The following is an 18,979-nucleotide window of genomic DNA, read 5'->3' as shown; positions in this document are numbered from 1 at the left end:
AACAACACCACTACACTAACAACAACACCACCACTACACTAACACCAACACCACCACTACACTAACAACACCACTACACTAACACCAACACCACCACTACACTAGCAACACCAGCACTACACTAACAACACCACCACTACACTAACAACACCACTACACTAACACCAACACCACCACTACATTAACAACACCACCACTACACTAACAACACCACCACTACACTAACAGCAACACCACCACTACACTAACACCAACACCACCACTACACTAACACCAACACCACCACTACACTTACAACACCACTACACTAACACCAACACCACCACTACACTTACAACACCACTACACTAACACCAACACCACTACTACACTAACAACACCAGCACTACACTAACAACACCACCACTACACTAACAACACCACTACACTAACACCAACACCACCACTACATTAACAACACCACCACTACACTAACAACACCACCACTACACTAACACCAACACCACCACTACACTAACACCAACACCACCACTACACTTACAACACCACTACACTAACACCAACACCACCACTACATTAACAACACCACCACTACACTAACAACACCACCACTACACTAACACCAACACCACCACTACACTAACACCAACACCACCACTACACTTACAACACCACTACACTAACACCAACACCACCACTACATTAACAACACCACCACTACACTAACAACACCACCACTACACTAACACCAACACCACCACTACACTTACAACACCACTACACTAACACCAACACCACCACTACATTAACAACACCACCACTACACTAACAACACCACCACTACACTAACACCAACACCACCACTACACTAACAACACCACTACACTAACAACAACACCATCACTACACTAACAACAACACCACCACTACACTAACACCAAAACCACCACTACACTAACACCAACACCACCACTACACTAACACCAACACCACCACTACACTAACACCAACACCACCACTACACTAACACCAACACCACCACTACACTAACACCAACACCACCACTACACTAACAACAACACCACCACTACACTAACACCAACACCACCACTACACTAACACCAACACCACCACTACACTAACACCAACACCACCACTACACTAACACCAACACCACCACTACACTAACACCAACACCACCACTACACTAACACCAACACCACCACTACACTAACAACAACACCACCACTACACTAACACCAACACCACCACTACACTAACACCAACACCACCACTACACTAACACCAACAATACCACTACACTAACACCAATAACACCACTACACTAACACCAACACCACCACTACACTAACACCAACACCACCACTACACTAACACCACCACTACACTAACACCAACACCTCTACACTAACACCAACACCACCACTACACTAACACCACCACTACACTAACACCAACACCACCACTACACTAACACCACCACTACACTAACACCAACACCACCACTACACTAACACCACCACTACACTAACACCAACACCACTACACTAACACCAACACCACCACTACACTAACACCACCACTGCCCTCTGACCTCCAATTTACTAATAAAAAATAAAAATATCAATTATATATATTTCTATCATTGTATGATCCGTGAAAGGCAGGTGAAACTGAAGACCTGGAGAATATTCAGAGAACTTTCACGGCACGTTTAAGTTCGCTAAAGTACCTAAATTACTGGGAACGGTTGAAGCTTCCTGATTTGTACTCCCTGGAATGCTGGCGAGAAAGATACATGATAAGTCCTAGAGTGCTAGTCCTTGGGACTAGTGCTAAAGGGACCGGTCAGGCGATGTAACATCCCCCAATAATAATAATAATGATAATATAATATCTTTATTACTACAAGTACATGTACAAGGTATACAGACCATAACTGACATCAATGACATACTGTTATATAGAAAGCTGCTTGTTATGCTGAGCATTTCGGGTAAATTAGGTTAGTTTTGTCCCAGGATGCGACCCACACCAGTTGACTACAACCCAGGTACCCATTTTATACTGATGGGTGAACAGTGACAAGAGATATCTTATGGAAACACGTCCCTAATGTTTTCCAGCCGTACGGACATTCAAACAATGAAAAGCAGGGGTCACGTGTACACTAAGAGACAACACAATAAGTGTCCGGGGCCTAAGACTGTTCAATTACCTCCCAACATACATAAGGGGGATTACCAATAGACCCCTGGTTGTCTTCAAAAAGAAGCTGAACAGACACCTAAAGTCAGTACCTGACGAAATTCGGGAATCAACCATACAAAAGAGAGAGGAGAGCACCTACACCTGTCAATTGTTCCTTGAGCCTTTACCTAATAAAAATTGACCAGGAATGAAAATTTGTAGCTCATCGGATAAGGCGTCTCGAAGTTATATATTAAAATATTGAAACATTAGAGCTGTCAGTAGTCCTTAAAACCCCCATAATGAGCAGCCCCGACCCATGATGTGACTGTGATCCTGAGACTACCGTCCACACGATGATAATAATAACAATCTTTATTTCTACAAGTAAGATGAGATAAGATAAGATTATATTGGGATTTTTAACCTCAGAGAGTTAGCCAAGAAAATCAGTGCTTCATCCACGACTGTCTGTTTTATTTTCATTGTTGTCCTTCAGTCTTGTTCTCCAGGATGCCACCCACACCAGTCACCTAACACCTAGGTACCTGCTTGCTTGCTAGGTGAACAGTAACAGCAGGTGTAAGGTGACTAACACCCAGGTACCTACTTACTGCTAGGTGAACAGTGACAACTGGTGTAAGGTGACTAATATGCAAGTACCTACTTACTGCTAGGTGAACAGTGACAGCTGGTGTAAGATGACTAATACCCAGGTACCTATTTACTGCTAGGCGAACAGTAACAGTAGATGCAAGGTGACTAACATCCAAATACCTACTTACTCCACCTATACCGAGAACCGTTACCGGACCTTCAGTCCGGTATCGTTTGAGCTGAAAATTCTCGTTTCTGCAGATTTTTCAGGCCTAGGGTCTACCTAATCTAGCTTGGAAATTTCTGACTCCCATTTCTCTTTCCAGAAGAAACTATGTTTCCTCTGGAAATAAAGAGGAAACTATGTTTCCTTTCTATTCTCGCCCGAATTGATAGAAATATATGTTTCCCGAACCCTTGAGAGGAAGGGTTCAATAAGGACTCGGTTTTGGTGGCCCTTAACGACCCCCAACACCACCAACAAGGCACCCGGTGGATTTCCAGAAAATTTTCCAAGAATTCAAGACCACTGCTGCAGGTCTACTGGCCCATGGTAGGCAGGTCTACTAGCCCATGGTAGACAGGTCTAACTCACACCCTCCCATGCACCCATACAAGTTATATTTAAAGTTACCCATAATTCTCTCTTTAACTGACGTTACCTGGAAGTTTGTTCCACTTGTTTATATCTATTGCTAAGCCAGTAAACAACTCTATTGCTAAGCCAGTAAACAACTCTATTGCTAAGCCAGTAAATGTATTGCTAAGCCAGTAAACAACTCTATTGCTAAGCCAGTAAATGTATTGCTAAGCCAGTAAACAACTCTATTGCTAAGCCAGTAAATGTATTGCTAAGCCAGTAAACAACTCTATTGCTAAGCCAGTAAACAACTCTATTACCTGGAGTTTACCTGGAGAGAGTTCCGGGGGTCAACGCCCCCGCGGCCCGGTCTGTGACCAGGCCTCCTGGTGGATCAGAGCCTGATCAACCAGGCTGTTGCTGCTGGCTGCACGCAAACCAACATACGAGCCACAGCCCGGCTGATCCGGAACTGACTTTAGGTGCTTGTCCAGTGCCAGCTTGAAGACTGCCAGGGGTCTGTTGGTAATCCCCCTTATGTGTGCTGGGAGGCAGTTGAACAGTCTCGGGCCCCTGACACTTATTGTATGGTCTCTTAACGTGCTAGTGACACCCCTGCTTTTCATTGGGGGGATGGTGCATCGTCTGCCAAGTCTTTTGCTTTCGTAGTGGGTGATTTTCGTGTGCAAGTTCGGTACTAGTCCCTCTAGGATTTTCCAGGTGTATATAATCATGTATCTCTCCCTCCTGCGTTCCAGGGAATACAGGTTTAGGAACCTCAAGCGCTCCCAATAATTGAGGTGTTTTATCTCCGTTATGCGCGCCGTGAAAGTTCTCTGTACATTTTCTAGGTCAGCAATTTCACCTGCCTTGAAAGGTGCTGTTAGAGTGCAGCAATATTCCAGCCTAGATAGAACAAGTGACCTGAAGAGTGTCATCATGGGCTTGGCCTCCCTAGTTTTGAAGGTTCTCATTATCCATCCTGTCATTTTTCTAGCAGATGCGATCGATACAATGTTATGGTCCTTGAAGGTGAGATCCTCCGACATGATCACTCCCAGGTCTTTGACGTTGGTGTTTCGCTCTATTTTGTGGCCAGAATTTGTTTTGTACTCTGATGAAGATTTAATTTCCTCATGTTTACCATATCTGAGTAATTGAAATTTCTCATCGTTGAACTTCATATTGTTTTCTGCAGCCCACTGAAAGATTTGGTTGATGTCCGCCTGGAGCCTTGCAGTGTCTGCAATGTCTGCCTGGAGCCTTGCAGTGTCTGCAATGGAAGACACTGTATTGCTAAGCCAGTAAACAACTCTATTGCTAAGCCAGTAAATGTATTGCTAAGCCAGTAAACAACTCTATTGCTAAGCCAGTAAATGTATTGCTAAGCCAGTAAACAACTCTATTGCTAAGCCAGTAAATGTATTGCTAAGCCAGTAAACAACTCTATTGCTAAGCCAGTAAATGTATTGCTAAGCCAGTAAACAACTCTATTGCTAAGCCAGTAAATGTATTGCTAAGCCAGTAAACAACTCTATTGCTAAGCCAGTAAATGTATTGCTAAGCCAGTAAACAACTCTATTGCTAAGCCAGTAAATGTATTGCTAAGCCAGTAAACAACTCTATTGCTAAGCCAGTAAACAACTCTATTGCTAGGCCAGTAAACAACTCTATTGCTAAGCCAGTAAACAACTCTATTGCTAAGCCAGTAAACAACTCTATTGCTAGGCCAGTAAATCTATTGCTAAGCCAGTAAACAACTCTATTGCTAAGCAAGTAAATCTATTGCTAAGCCAGTAAACAACTCTATTGCTAAGCCAGTAAATCTATTGCTAAGCCAGTAAATCTATTGCTAAGCCAATAAACAACTCTATTGCTAAGCCAGTAAACAACTCTGTTGCTAAGCCAGCAAACAACTCTATTGCTAAGCCAGTATACAACTCTATTGCTAAGCCAGCAAACAACTCAATTGCTAAGCCAGTAAACAACTCTATTGCTAAGCCAGCAAACAACTCTGTTGCTAAGCCAGTAAACAACTCTATTGCTAAGCCAGTATACAACTCTATTGCTAAGCCAGCACCTCTTATAGCCCTTTTTGTAAGTCTAAATTCCTCCAATTTAAATTTATTTTAGCGAGTCCAGTCGTGATCAGATATTTTTCAACATATTTATGTCCCGTTTATCCTCTTTCTTCTTGTACATTTCAGTTATATTGTGAGAGATAGATTAAGGGTGTTAATAGTATTCAGTCGAGTCTAAAATACTGAAGTTATGTTAATTGGTGGTAATGTATGCTATGTTGACATGTAGTTGGTCAGCGGAGAGGAGGGACCAGGAGCTGTGACTCGACCCCTGGTATGGGCATATCTGCCATATCGGTGTTCGGCTTTTAATTTATGTGGCAAAATACGAACAAATCTTATAATAGTCATTTTGTGCACTTGTACATAGGTACATCAACCTACCCACCCTGACCTAACTTAACCTACCCACCCTGACCTAACTTAACCTACCCACCCTGACCTAACTTAACCTACCCACCCTGACCTAACTTAACCTACCCACCCTGACCTAACTTAACCTACCCACCCTGACCTAACTTAACCTACCCACCCTGACCTAACTTAACCTACCCACCCTGACCTAACTTAACCTACCCACCCTGACCTAACTTAACCTACCCACCCTGACCTAACTTAACCTACCCACCCTGACCTAACTTAACCTACCCACTCTGACCTAACTTAACCTACCCACCCTGACCTAACTTAACCTACCCACCCTGACCTAACTTAACCTACCCACCCTGACCCTGACCTAACTTAACCTACCCAACCTAACTTACCTACCCACCCTGACCTAACTTAACCTACCCACCCTGACCTAACTTAACCTACCCACCCTGACCTAACTTAACCTACCCACCCTGACCTAACTTAACCTACCCACCCTGACCTAACTTAACCTACCCACCCTGACCTAACTTAACCTACCCACCCTGACCTAACTTAACCTACCCACCCTGACCTAACTTAACCTACCCACCCTGACCTAACTTAACCTACCCACCCTGACCTAACTTAACCTACCCACCCTGACCTAACTTAACCTACCCACCCTGACCTAACTTAACCTACCCACCCTGACCTAACTTAACCTACCCACCCTGACCTAACTTAACCTACCCACCCTGACCTAACTTAACCTACCCACCCTGACCTAACTTAACCTACCCACCCTGACCTAACTTAACCTACCCACCCTGACCTAACTTAACCTACCCACCCTGACCTAACTTAACCTACCCACCCTGACCTAACTTAACCTACCCACCCTGACCTAACTTAACCTACCCACCCTGACCTAACTTAACCTACCCACCCTGACCTAACATAACCTACCCACCCTGACCTAACTTAACCTACCCACCCTGACCTAACTTAACCTACCCACCCTGACCTAACTTAACCTACCCACCCTGACCTAACTTAACCTACCCACCCTGACCTAACTTAACCTACCCACCCTGACCTAACTTAACCTACCCACCCTGACCTAACTTAACCTACCCACCCTGACCTAACTTAACCTACCCACCCTGACCTAACTTAACCTACCCACCCTGACCTAACTTAACCTACCCACCCTGACCTAACTTAACCTACCCACCCTGACCTAACTTAACCTACCCACCCTGACCTAACTTAACCTACCCACCCTGACCTAACTTAACCTACCCACCCTGACCTAACTTAACCTACCCACCCTGACCTAACTTAACCTACCCACCCTGACCTAACTTAACCTACCCACCCTGACCTAACTTAACCTACCCACCCTGACCTAACTTAACCTACCCACCCTGACCTAACTTAACCTACCCACCCTGACCTAACTTAACCTACCCACCCTGACCTAACTTAACCTACCCACCCTGACCTAACTTAACCTACCCACCCTGACCTAACTTAACCTACCCACCCTGACCTAACTTAACCTACCCACCCTGACCTAACTTAACCTACCCACCCTGACCTAACTTAACCTACCCACCCTGACCTAACTTAACCTACCCACCCTGACCTAACTTAACCTACCCACCCTGACCTAACTTAACCTACCCACCCTGACCTAACTTAACCTACCCACCCTGACCTAACTTAACCTACCCACCCTGACCTAACTTAACCAACCCACCCTGAACTAAATTAAACTACCCAACCTGACCTAACTTAACCAACCCACCCTGACCTAACTTAACCTACCCACCCTGACCTAACTTAACCTACCCACCCTGACCTAACTTAACCTACCCACCCTGACCTAACTTAACCTACCCACCCTGACCTAACTTAACCTACCCACCCTGACCTAACTTAACCTACCCACCCTGACCTAACTTAACCTACCCACCCTGACCTAACTTAACCTACCCACCCTGACCTAACTTAACCTACCCACCCTGACCTAACTTAACCTACCCACCCTGACCTAACTTAACCTACCCACCCTGACCTAACTTAACCTACCCACCCTGACCTAACTTAACCTACCCACCCTGACCTAACTTAACCTACCCACCCTGACCTAACTTAACCTACCCACCCTGACCTAACTTAACCTACCCACCCTGACCTAACTTAACCTACCCACCCTGACCTAACTTAACCTACCCACCCTGACCTAACTTAACCTACCCACCCTGACCTAACTTAACCTACCCACCCTGACCTAACTTAACCTACCCACCCTGACCTAACTTAACCTACCCACCCTGACCTAACTTAACCTACCCACCCTGACCTAACTTAACCTACCCACCCTGACCTAACTTAACCTACCCACCCTGACCTAACTTAACCTACCCACCCTGACCTAACTTAACCTACCCACCCTGACCTAACTTAACCTACCCACCCTGACCTAACTTAACCTACCCACCCTGACCTAACTTAACCTACCCACCCTGACCTAACTTAACCTACCCACCCTGACCTAACTTAACCTACCCACCCTGACCTAACTTAACCTACCCACCCTGACCTAACTTAACCTACCCACCCTGACCTAACTTAACCTACCCACCCTGACCTAACTTAACCTACCCACCCTGACCTAACTTAACCTACCCACCCTGACCTAACTTAACCTACCCACCCTGACCTAACTTAACCTACCCACCCTGACCTAACTTAACCTACCCACCCTGACCTAACTTAACCTACCCACCCTGACCTAACTTAACCTACCCACCCTGACCTAACTTAACCTACCCACCCTGACCTAACTTAACCTACCCACCCTGACCTAACTTAACCTACCCACCCTGACCTAACTTAACCTACCCACCCTGACCTAACTTAACCTACCCACCCTGACCTAACTTAACCTACCCACCCTGACCTAACTTAACCTACCCACCCTGACCAAACTTAAACAACCCACCCTGACCTAACTTAACCTACCCACCCTGACCTAACTTAACCTACCCACCCTGACCTAACTTAACCTACCCACCCTGACCTAACTTAACCTACCCACCCTGACCTAACTTAACCTACCCACCCTGACCTAACTTCACCTACCCACCCTGACCTAACTTAACCTACCCACCCTGACCTAACTTAACCTACCCACCCTGACCTAACTTAACCTACCCACCCTGACCTAACTTAACCTACCCACCCTGACCTAACTTAACCTACCCACCCTGACCTAACTTAACCTACCCACCCTGACCTAACTTAACCTACCCACCCTGACCTAACTTAACCTACCCACCCTGACCTAACTTAACCTACCCACCCTGACCTAACTTAACCTACCCACCCTGACCTAACTTAACCTACCCACCCTGACCTAACTTAACCTACCCACCCTGACCTAACTTAACCTACCCACCCTGACCTAACTTAACCTACCCACCCTGACCTAACTTAACCTACCCACCCTGACCTAACTTAACCTACCCACCCTGACCTAACTTAACCTACCCACCCTGACCTAACTTAACCTACCCACCCTGACCTAACTTAACCTACCCACCCTGACCTAACTTAACCTACCCACCCTGACCTAACTTAACCTACCCACCCTGACCTAACTTAACCTACCCACCCTGACCTAACTTAACCTACCCACCCTGACCTAACTTAACCTACCCACCCTGACCTAACTTAACCTACCCACCCTGACCTAACTTAACCTACCCACCCTGACCTAACTTAACCTACCCACCCTGACCTAACTTAACCTACCCACCCTGACCTAACTTAACCTACCCACCCTGACCTAACTTAACCTACCCACCCTGACCTAACTTAACCTACCCACCCTGACCTAACTTAACCTACCCACCCTGACCTAACTTAACCTACCCACCCTGACCTAACTTAACCTACCCACCCTGACCTAACTTAACCTACCCACCCTGACCTAACTTAACCTACCCACCCTGACCTAACTTAACCTACCCACCCTGACCTAACTTAACCTACCCACCCTGACCTAACTTAACCTACCCACCCTGACCTAACTTAACCTACCCACCCTGACCTAACTTAACCTACCCACCCTGACCTAACTTAACCTACCCACCCTGACCTAACTTAACCTACCCACCCTGACCTAACTTAACCTACCCACCCTGACCTAACTTAACCTACCCACCCGGACCTAACTTAACCTACCCACCCTGACCTAACTTAACCTACCCACCCTGACCTAACTTAACCTACCCACCCTGACCTAACTTAACCTACCCACCCTGACCTAACTTAACCTACCCACCCTGACCTAACTTAACCTACCCACCCTGACCTAACTTAACCTACCCACCCTGACCTAACTTAACCTACCCACCCAGACCAAACTTAACCTACCCACCCTGACCTAACTTAACCGACCCACCCTGACCTAACTTAACCGACCCACCCTGACCTAACTTAACCTACCCACCCTGACCTAACTTAACCTACCCACCCTGACCTAACTTAACCTACCCACCCTGACCTAACTTAACCTACCCACCCTGACCTAACTTAACCTACCCACCCTGACCTAACTTAACCAACCCACTCTGACCTAACTTGACCTACCCACTCTGTCCTAAATTTACCTACCCGCCCTGACCTAACTTAACCTACCCACCCTGACCTAACTTAACCTACCCACTCTGACCTAACTTGACCTACCCACTCTGACCTAACTTGACCTACCCGCCCTGACCTAACTTAACCTACCCACTCTGACCTAACTTGACCTACCCGCCCTGACCTAACTTGCCCTACCCACCCTGACCTAACTGCACCTACCCACCCTGACCTAACTTAACCTACCCACCCTGACCTAACTTAACCTACCCACCCTGACCTAACTTAACTTACCCACCCTGACCTAACTTAACCTACCCACCCTGACCTAACATAACCTACCCACACTGACCTAACTTAACCTACCCACCCTGACCTAACTTAACCTACCCACTCTGACCTAACTTGACCTACCCGCCCTGACCTAACTTAACCTACCCACCCTGACCTAACTTAACCTACCCACCCTGACCTAACTTAACCTACCCACCCTGACCTAACTTAACCTACCCACCCTGACCTAACTTAACCTACCCACTCTGACCTAACTTGACCTACCCACCCTGACCTAACTTAACCTACCCACCCTGACCTAACTTAACCTACCCACTCTGACCTAACTTGACCTACCCACTCTGACCTAACTTGACCTACCCGCCCTGACCTAACTTAACCTACCCACTCTGACCTAACTTGACCTACCTGCCCTGACCTAACTTAACCTACCTACCCTGACCTAACTTGACCTACCCACTCTGACCTAACTTGACCTACCCACCCTGACCTAACTTAACCTACCCACCCTGACCTAACTTAACCTACCCACCCTGACCTAACTTAACCTACCCACCCTGACCTAACTTAACCTACCCACCCTGACCTAACTTAACCTACCCACCCTGACCTAACTTAACCTACCCACTCTGACCTAACTTGACCTACCCGCCCTGACCTAACTTAACCTACCTACCCTGACCTAACTTGACCTACCCACTCTGACCTAACTTGACCTACCCACCCTGACCTAACTTAACCTACCCACCCTGACCTAACTTAACCTACCCACCCTGACCTAACTTAACCTACCCACTCTGACCTAACTTGACCTACCCGCCCTGACCTAACTTAACCTACCTACCCTGACCTAAGTTGACCTACCCACCCTGACCTAATTTAATCTACCCACCCTGACCTAACTTAATCTACCCATCCTGACCTAACTTAACCTACCCACCCTGGCCTAACTTAACCTACCCACCATGACCTAGCTTAACCTACCCACCCTGACCTAACTTAACCTACCCACCCTGGCCTAACTTAACCTACCCACCCTGACCTAATTTAACCTACCCACCCTGACCTAACTTAATCTACCCATGTGTGATGAATGGTTTGAAAAACCGACAAGTTGAAGATTGAGACACTTATGCAGCATATGGGAATCTTTATTCAGGAAACGTTTCGCCACACAGTGGCTTCATCAGTCCAATACGAAGAGGAAGGCGTAAGGAAAGGAGGAGTATGAGGTAATCAGTCCCTCAGCTTGGAGTCGATGTGTTCAGTCCATCAATCTTGATGGACTGAACACATCGACTCCAGGCTGAGGGACTGATTACCTCATACTCCTCCTTTCCTTACGCCTTCCTCTTTGTATTGGACTGATGAAGCCACTGTGTGGCGAAACGTTTCCTGAATAAAGATTCCCATATGCTGCATAAGTGTCTCAATCTTCAATTAATCTACCCATCCTGACCTAACTTAACCTACCCACCCTGGCCTAACTTAACCTACCCACCATGACCTAACTTAACCTACCCACCCTGACCTAACTTAACCTACCCACCCTGACCTAACTTAACCTACCCACCCTGACCTAACTTAACCTACCCACCCTGGCCTAACTTAACCTACCCACCCTGGCCTAACTTAACCTACCCACCCTGGCCTAACTTAACCTACCCATCCTGACCTAACTTAACCTACCCACCCTGGCCTAACTTAACCTACCCACCCTGACCTAACTTAACCTACCCACCCTGACCTAACTTAACCTACCCACCCTGACCTAACTTAACCTACCCACCCTGACCTAACTTAACCTACCCACCCTTACCTAACCTAACCTAACCTAACCTTACCCTTACCTTACTTTACTCTAACCTACCCTACCCTCCCCTACCCTACCTTACCCTACTCTGCTCTATCTTACCCTACCTTACCCTACCCTACCCTACATTGCCTTATCCTACCCTACCCTACCATTCCCTCCCCTACCCTACCTTACCCTCCCCTACCCTACCTTACTCTACCCTACCATACCCTACCCTACCCTACCCTACCCTACCCTACCCTACCCTGCCCTACCCTACCTTACCTTGCCCTATCTAACCTACTTAATGTCAAGGTTGCTCATTTGAACTTCAACAGTAAATCAAAGGATCAATTACAATCCTGAGTGTCCTGCTACATGATACATGGTATCATTGAGTGTCCTGCTACATGATACATGGTATCATTGAGTGTCCTGCTACATGATACATGGTATCATTGAGTGTCCTGCTACATGATACATGGTATCATTGAGTGTCCTGCTACATGATACATGGTATCATTGAGTGTCCTGCTACATGATACATGGTATCATTGAGTGTCCTGCTACATGATACATGGTATCATTGAGTGTCCTGCTACATGATACATGGTATCATTGAGTGTTCTGCTACATGATACATGGTATCATTGAGTGTCCTGCTACATGATACATGGTATCATTGAGTGTCCTGCTACATGATACATGGTATCATTGAGTGTCCTGCTACATGATACATGGTATCATTGAGTGTCCTGCTACATGATACATGGTATCATTGAGTGTCCTGCTACATGATACATGGTATTGAGTGTCCTGCTACATGATACATGGTATCATTGAGTGTCCTGCTACATGATACATGGTATCATTGAGTGTCCTGCTACATGATACATGGTATCATTGAGTGTCCTGCTACATGATACATGGTATCATTGAGTGTCCTGCTACATGATACATGGTATCATTGAGTGTCCTGCTACATGATACATGGTATCATTGAGTGTCCTGCTACATGATACATGGTATCATTGAGTGTCCTGCTACATGATACATGGTATCATTGAGTGTCCTGCTACATGATACATGGTATCATTGAGTGTTCTGCTACATGATACTTGGTATCATTGAGTGTCGTGCTACATGATACATGGTATCATTGAATGTCCTGCTACATGATACATGGTATCACTGAGTGTCCTGCTACATGATACATGGTATCATTGAGTGTCCTGCTACATGATACATGGTATCATTGAGTGTCCTGCTACATGATACATGGTATCATTGAGTGTCCTGCTACATGATATATGGTATCATTGAGTGTCCTGCTACATGATACATGGTATCATTGAGTGTCCTGCTACATGATACATGGTATCATTGAGTGTTCTGCTACATGATACATGGTATCATTGAGTGTCCTGCTACATGATACATGGTATCATTGAGTGTCCTGCTACATGATACATGGTATCATTGAGTGTCCTGCTACATGATACATGGTATCATTGAGTGTCCTGCTACATGATACATGGTATCATTGAGTGTCCTGCTACATGATACATGGTATCATTGAGTGTCCTGCTACATGATACATGGTATCATTGAGTGTCCTGCTACATGATACATGGTATCATTGAGTGTCCTGCTACATGATACATGGTATCATTGAGTGTCCTGCTACATGATACATGGTATCATTGAGTGTCCTGCTACATGATACATGGTATCATTGAGTGTCCTGCTACATGATATATGGTATCATTGAGTGTCCTGCTACATGATACATGGTATCATTGAGTGTCCTGCTACATGATACATGGTATCATTGAGTGTCCTGCTACATGATACATGGTATCATTGAGTGTCCTGCTACATGATACATGGTATCATTGAGTGTCCTGCTACATGATACATGGTATCATTGAGTGTCCTGCTACATGATACATGGTATCATTGAGTGTCCTGCTACATGATACATGGTATCATTGAGTGTCCTGCTACATGATACATGGTATCATTGAGTGTCCTGCTACATGATACATGGTATCATTGAGTGTCCTGCTACATGATACATGGTATCATTGAGTGTCCTGCTACATGATACATGGTATCATTGAGTGTCCTGCTACATGATACATGGTATCATTGAGTGTCCTGCTACATGATACATGGTATCATTGAGTGTCCTGCTACATGATACATGGTATCATTGAGTGTCCTGCTACATGATACATGGTATCATTGAGTGTCCTGCTACATGATATATGGTATCATTGAGTGTCCTGCTACATGATACATGGTATCATTGAGTGTCCTGCTACATGATACATGGTATCATTGAGTGTCCTGCTACATGATACATGGTATCATTGAGTGTCCTGCTACATGATACATGGTATCATTGAGTGTCCTGCTACATGATACATGGTATCATTGAGTGTCCTGCTACATGATACATGGTATCATTGAGTGTCCTGCTACATGATACATGGTATCATTGAGTGTTCTGCTACATGATACATGGTATCATTGAGTGTCCTGCTACATGATACATGGTATCATTGAGTGTCCTGCTACATGATACATGGTATCATTGAGTGTTCTGCTACATGATACATGGTATCATTGAGTGTCCTGCTACATGATACATGGTATCATTGAGTGTCCTGCTACATGATACATGGTATCATTGAGTGTTCTGCTACATGATACATGGTATCATTGAGTGTCCTGCTACATGATACATGGTATCATTGAGTGTCCTGCTACATGATACATGGTATCATTGAGTGTTCTGCTACATGATACATGGTATCATTGAGTGTTCTGCTACATGATACATGGTATCATTGAGTGTCCTGCTACATGATACATGGTATCATTGAGTGTCCTGCTACATGATACATGGTATCAATAAGTAACTAGTTACCAATCTTTGATATTCTTTCAATGTCACCATTGTACTATTTATAACATTTCTGGCGTATTTTTAAATGTTTATACAGTAGCGTACTGTATATTGTAATAAACAGAATAAAGGAAATCAGCTCTAATGTACATTATTTAGGTATGAATACTGATCAGACGTCCCGTCGTAAGTCCAAGGCGTCTGTAAATGAGTGAGTCGCTAAGTGAGGAGAGGATGTTTTATTATCATTAAAATTAAGTAGACCTGATGCACCATGAGGCCTGGTCATGACCAGGTCACGAGGATGTTGACCCCCTGAATGCCCTCCAGGTATACTCCCTCCAGGTATACACCCTCCAGGTATACACCCTCCAGGTATACACCCTCCAGGTATACTCCCTCCAGGCATACTCCCTCCAGGTATACTCCCTCCAGGTATACACCCTCCAGGTATACACCCTCCAGGTATACACCCTCCAGGCATACTCCCTCCAGGTATACACCCTCCAGGTATACACCCTCCAGGTATACTCCCTCCAGGCATACTCCCTCCAGGTATACACCCTCCAGGTATACTCCAGGCATACTCCCTCCAGGTATACACCCTCCAGGTATACTCCCTCCAGGTATACACCCTCCAGGTATACACCTTCCAGGTATACACCCTCCAGGTATACACCCTCCAGGTATACTCCAGGCATACTCCCTCCAGGCATACTCCCTCCAGGTATACACCCTCCAGGTATACACCCTCCAGGTATACACCCTCCAGGTATACACCCTCCAGGTATACTCCCTCCAGGCATACTCCCTCCAGGCATACTCCCTCCAGGTATACACCCTCCAGGTATACTCCCTCCAGGCATACTCCCTCCAGGCATACACCCTCCAGGTATACTCCCTCCAGGCATACTCCCTCCAGGCATACTCCCTCCAGGTATACACCCTCCAGGTATACTCCCTCCAGGCATACTCCCTCCAGGTATACACCCTCCAGGTATACACCCTCCAGGTATACTCCCTCCAGGCATACTCCCTCCAGGTATACACCCTCCAGGTATACACCCTCCAGGTATACACCCTCCAGGTATACTCCCTCCAGGCATACTCCCTCCAGGCATACTCCCTCCAGGCATACTCCCTCCAGGTATACACCCTCCAGGTATACTCCCTCCAGGCATACTCCCTCCAGGCATACACCCTCCAGGTATACACCCTCCAGGTATACTCCCTCCAGGCATACTCCCTCCAGGCATACACCCTCCAGGTATACACCCTCCAGGTATACTCCCTCCAGGTATACACCCTCCAGGTATAATTATTCTAAATTCACTTCATATTTAGTGACTTTCTTTGTGCCTAACAGTGTTTTTGTACATGTAAACCTCATTATTTATACCACATGAAGAAATTTTAATTTGTAGTGGTGACTGATGAGGCTAATTAAACATAATAGAGATTTATAATAGACAGTTATCCCCCATACTCAATTTAAAAAAATATATTTACAGTAGACCCCCGCTTTACGAACGCATCGCGTTTTGTTAAATCCGCCATACGAAGCATTTGCCTCACCTCACGATAAAAAACTCGCCTTATGTGATTCGTCTGGGACGCGTCCCACGTGTGGCTTCAGCGCCAGTGTTTACAAGCCAGCCAGTGCGGTCGCATCTACGCATACATTCAGTACATTTCACATTATCCTAGTGCTTTTAGTGCTTGTAACTGCAAAATAAGTCACCATGGACCCCAAGAAAGCTTCTAGTGCCATCCCTGTGGTAAAAAGGGCGAGAATTAGTATGGAATTGTAAAAAGAGATTAAGGAAATGTGTGCAAAGTGGGTTGAACTGCAAACCTTTATGGATGAAAATCACCCTGACACGGCTACTGCAAGCTGTGTTGGCAACCTGTACAATGACAATGTTATAGCCCATTTTATGAAAGTCTTAAAGGAGCAGGAGGTACAGAGCTCTATGGAAAGATTTGTTGTGCGACAGAGGTCCAGTGACTCTCAAGCTGGTCCTAGTGGCATTAAAAGAAGAAGAGAAGTAACCCTGGAAAAGGACTTGCTACCTCAAGTCCTAATGGAAATGAATTCCCCTTCTAAACACTAACTTCCACACTCATCACCAGATCTTCAATAAAGGTAAGTGTCATGTATTCTATTCTTAGTAGAGTAGTAATTGTGCATGTCTTCTTCAGTTTGTGTGTTTTAAAATTAATATTTCATGTAAAAAAATTTCATACGTTGGGGTGTCAGGAACGGATTAATTTGATTCCCATTATTTCTTATGGGGAAAATTAATTCGGCTAACGATAACTTCGGCTTACGATGAGCTCTCAGGAATGGATTAATATCGTAAGGTGGGGGTCCACTGTATTTTTACTTTTGTATAATTTTTTGGGCCCAGTGTTATTGTACTCTTAATAAATGATAGTGTTTTTAGGCTTTTATATATGTACACTGGCAAATGAAGAAAGAGTCTGTGAATCACTGTAAGGTGATTACACTCACCCAAGTGACTGTATGTACAAAATTACTTATGTACAGTGGTACCTTGGGATACGAACAGCTCAAAACTCGAACAATTATGTAAGTGCTTTTGTAAGCGTATATTTGGGCATCTGAAACTGATTAATCAAATTTACATTATTCCGTATGGGAGCAAATTGATTCGGCATCGGCACTCGAACAGTCTTCTGGAACGAATTAAGTTCGTATCCCAAGGTACCACTGTATTCATATTGCCCCATTAATCTTAAGTTAGTCTTAAGTATGCCCAAAATGCTCTGCATATAAATTGGTTAGGTTAGGTAAGGTTTGTCAGGAAACAGGACAAGTGTTTCCTGACACAGGTCTTAGTCAGATGATGATCCGCCTTTGGAGCTTTGGTCATCTGACCGAGGCCTTCCGCTGGCTTACCAGTCCACCCCTTTAAAAATAATGGTCATTTATAACCAATTCTTATATAAATGGGCATTCAGCATGTCCACCCAAATGTCATTCTCCTTTATACATAAACTGCATCATGCTGAAATGAATTTATAATCATTATCATACAGTGGAACCTCAAAAATCGAACTGCTCCCAACACAACCAATTATGTAAGTGTATTTTTGTAAGTGCTTTTATAAGTGTATTTTTGAGGGTCTGAAATGGACTAATCTAATTTACATTATTCCTGATGGGAATAAATTCATTTGGTAAAAGCACTCGAACAGACTTCTGGACCGAAGAAAGTTCGATATTTGAGGTTCCACTGTATTTACTTTACAGCAACAGTAGTCTGATTTTAAATTACTTTCTAACCATAATATCCCCATCTCTCCACAGTGGGGGCCTTATTGGACCCCACTGTAAATATTTTCCCAGGGTGCTGTTTTGTCTTATATCAATGTTCTGATTTTGCTTTTGGGCAAAAAGTTATCTTTCATGCCAGCATTTTTTCTTTTGCTCATCCTATACTGTTCAAGAGAGTTTGCCTTAATGCTGAAGG

At 45.0% G+C, this 18,979-nt stretch overlaps 1 long non-coding RNA gene across 1 annotated transcript in view; it reads left to right on the top strand.

Moving 5' to 3' along the window:
* Nucleotides 1–3,276: 3,276 nt before the first annotated feature.
* LOC138855400 (uncharacterized) overlaps nt 3,277–18,979 on the top strand; it is a 52,534-nt gene continuing 36,831 nt past the window's right edge. Inside the window, exon 1 of the long non-coding RNA XR_011394634.1 lies at nt 3,277–3,361. This is a non-coding gene — a long non-coding RNA (uncharacterized lncRNA). The remainder of the gene's footprint in view (nt 3,362–18,979) is intronic.

This window comes from Cherax quadricarinatus, chromosome 93, assembly GCF_038502225.1.
Source record: "Cherax quadricarinatus isolate ZL_2023a chromosome 93, ASM3850222v1, whole genome shotgun sequence".
Taxonomy (NCBI): domain Eukaryota; kingdom Metazoa; phylum Arthropoda; class Malacostraca; order Decapoda; family Parastacidae; genus Cherax; species Cherax quadricarinatus.
Note: the sequence above shows the minus strand (reverse complement) of the source record. Positions and strands in the feature narration are given on the sequence as shown.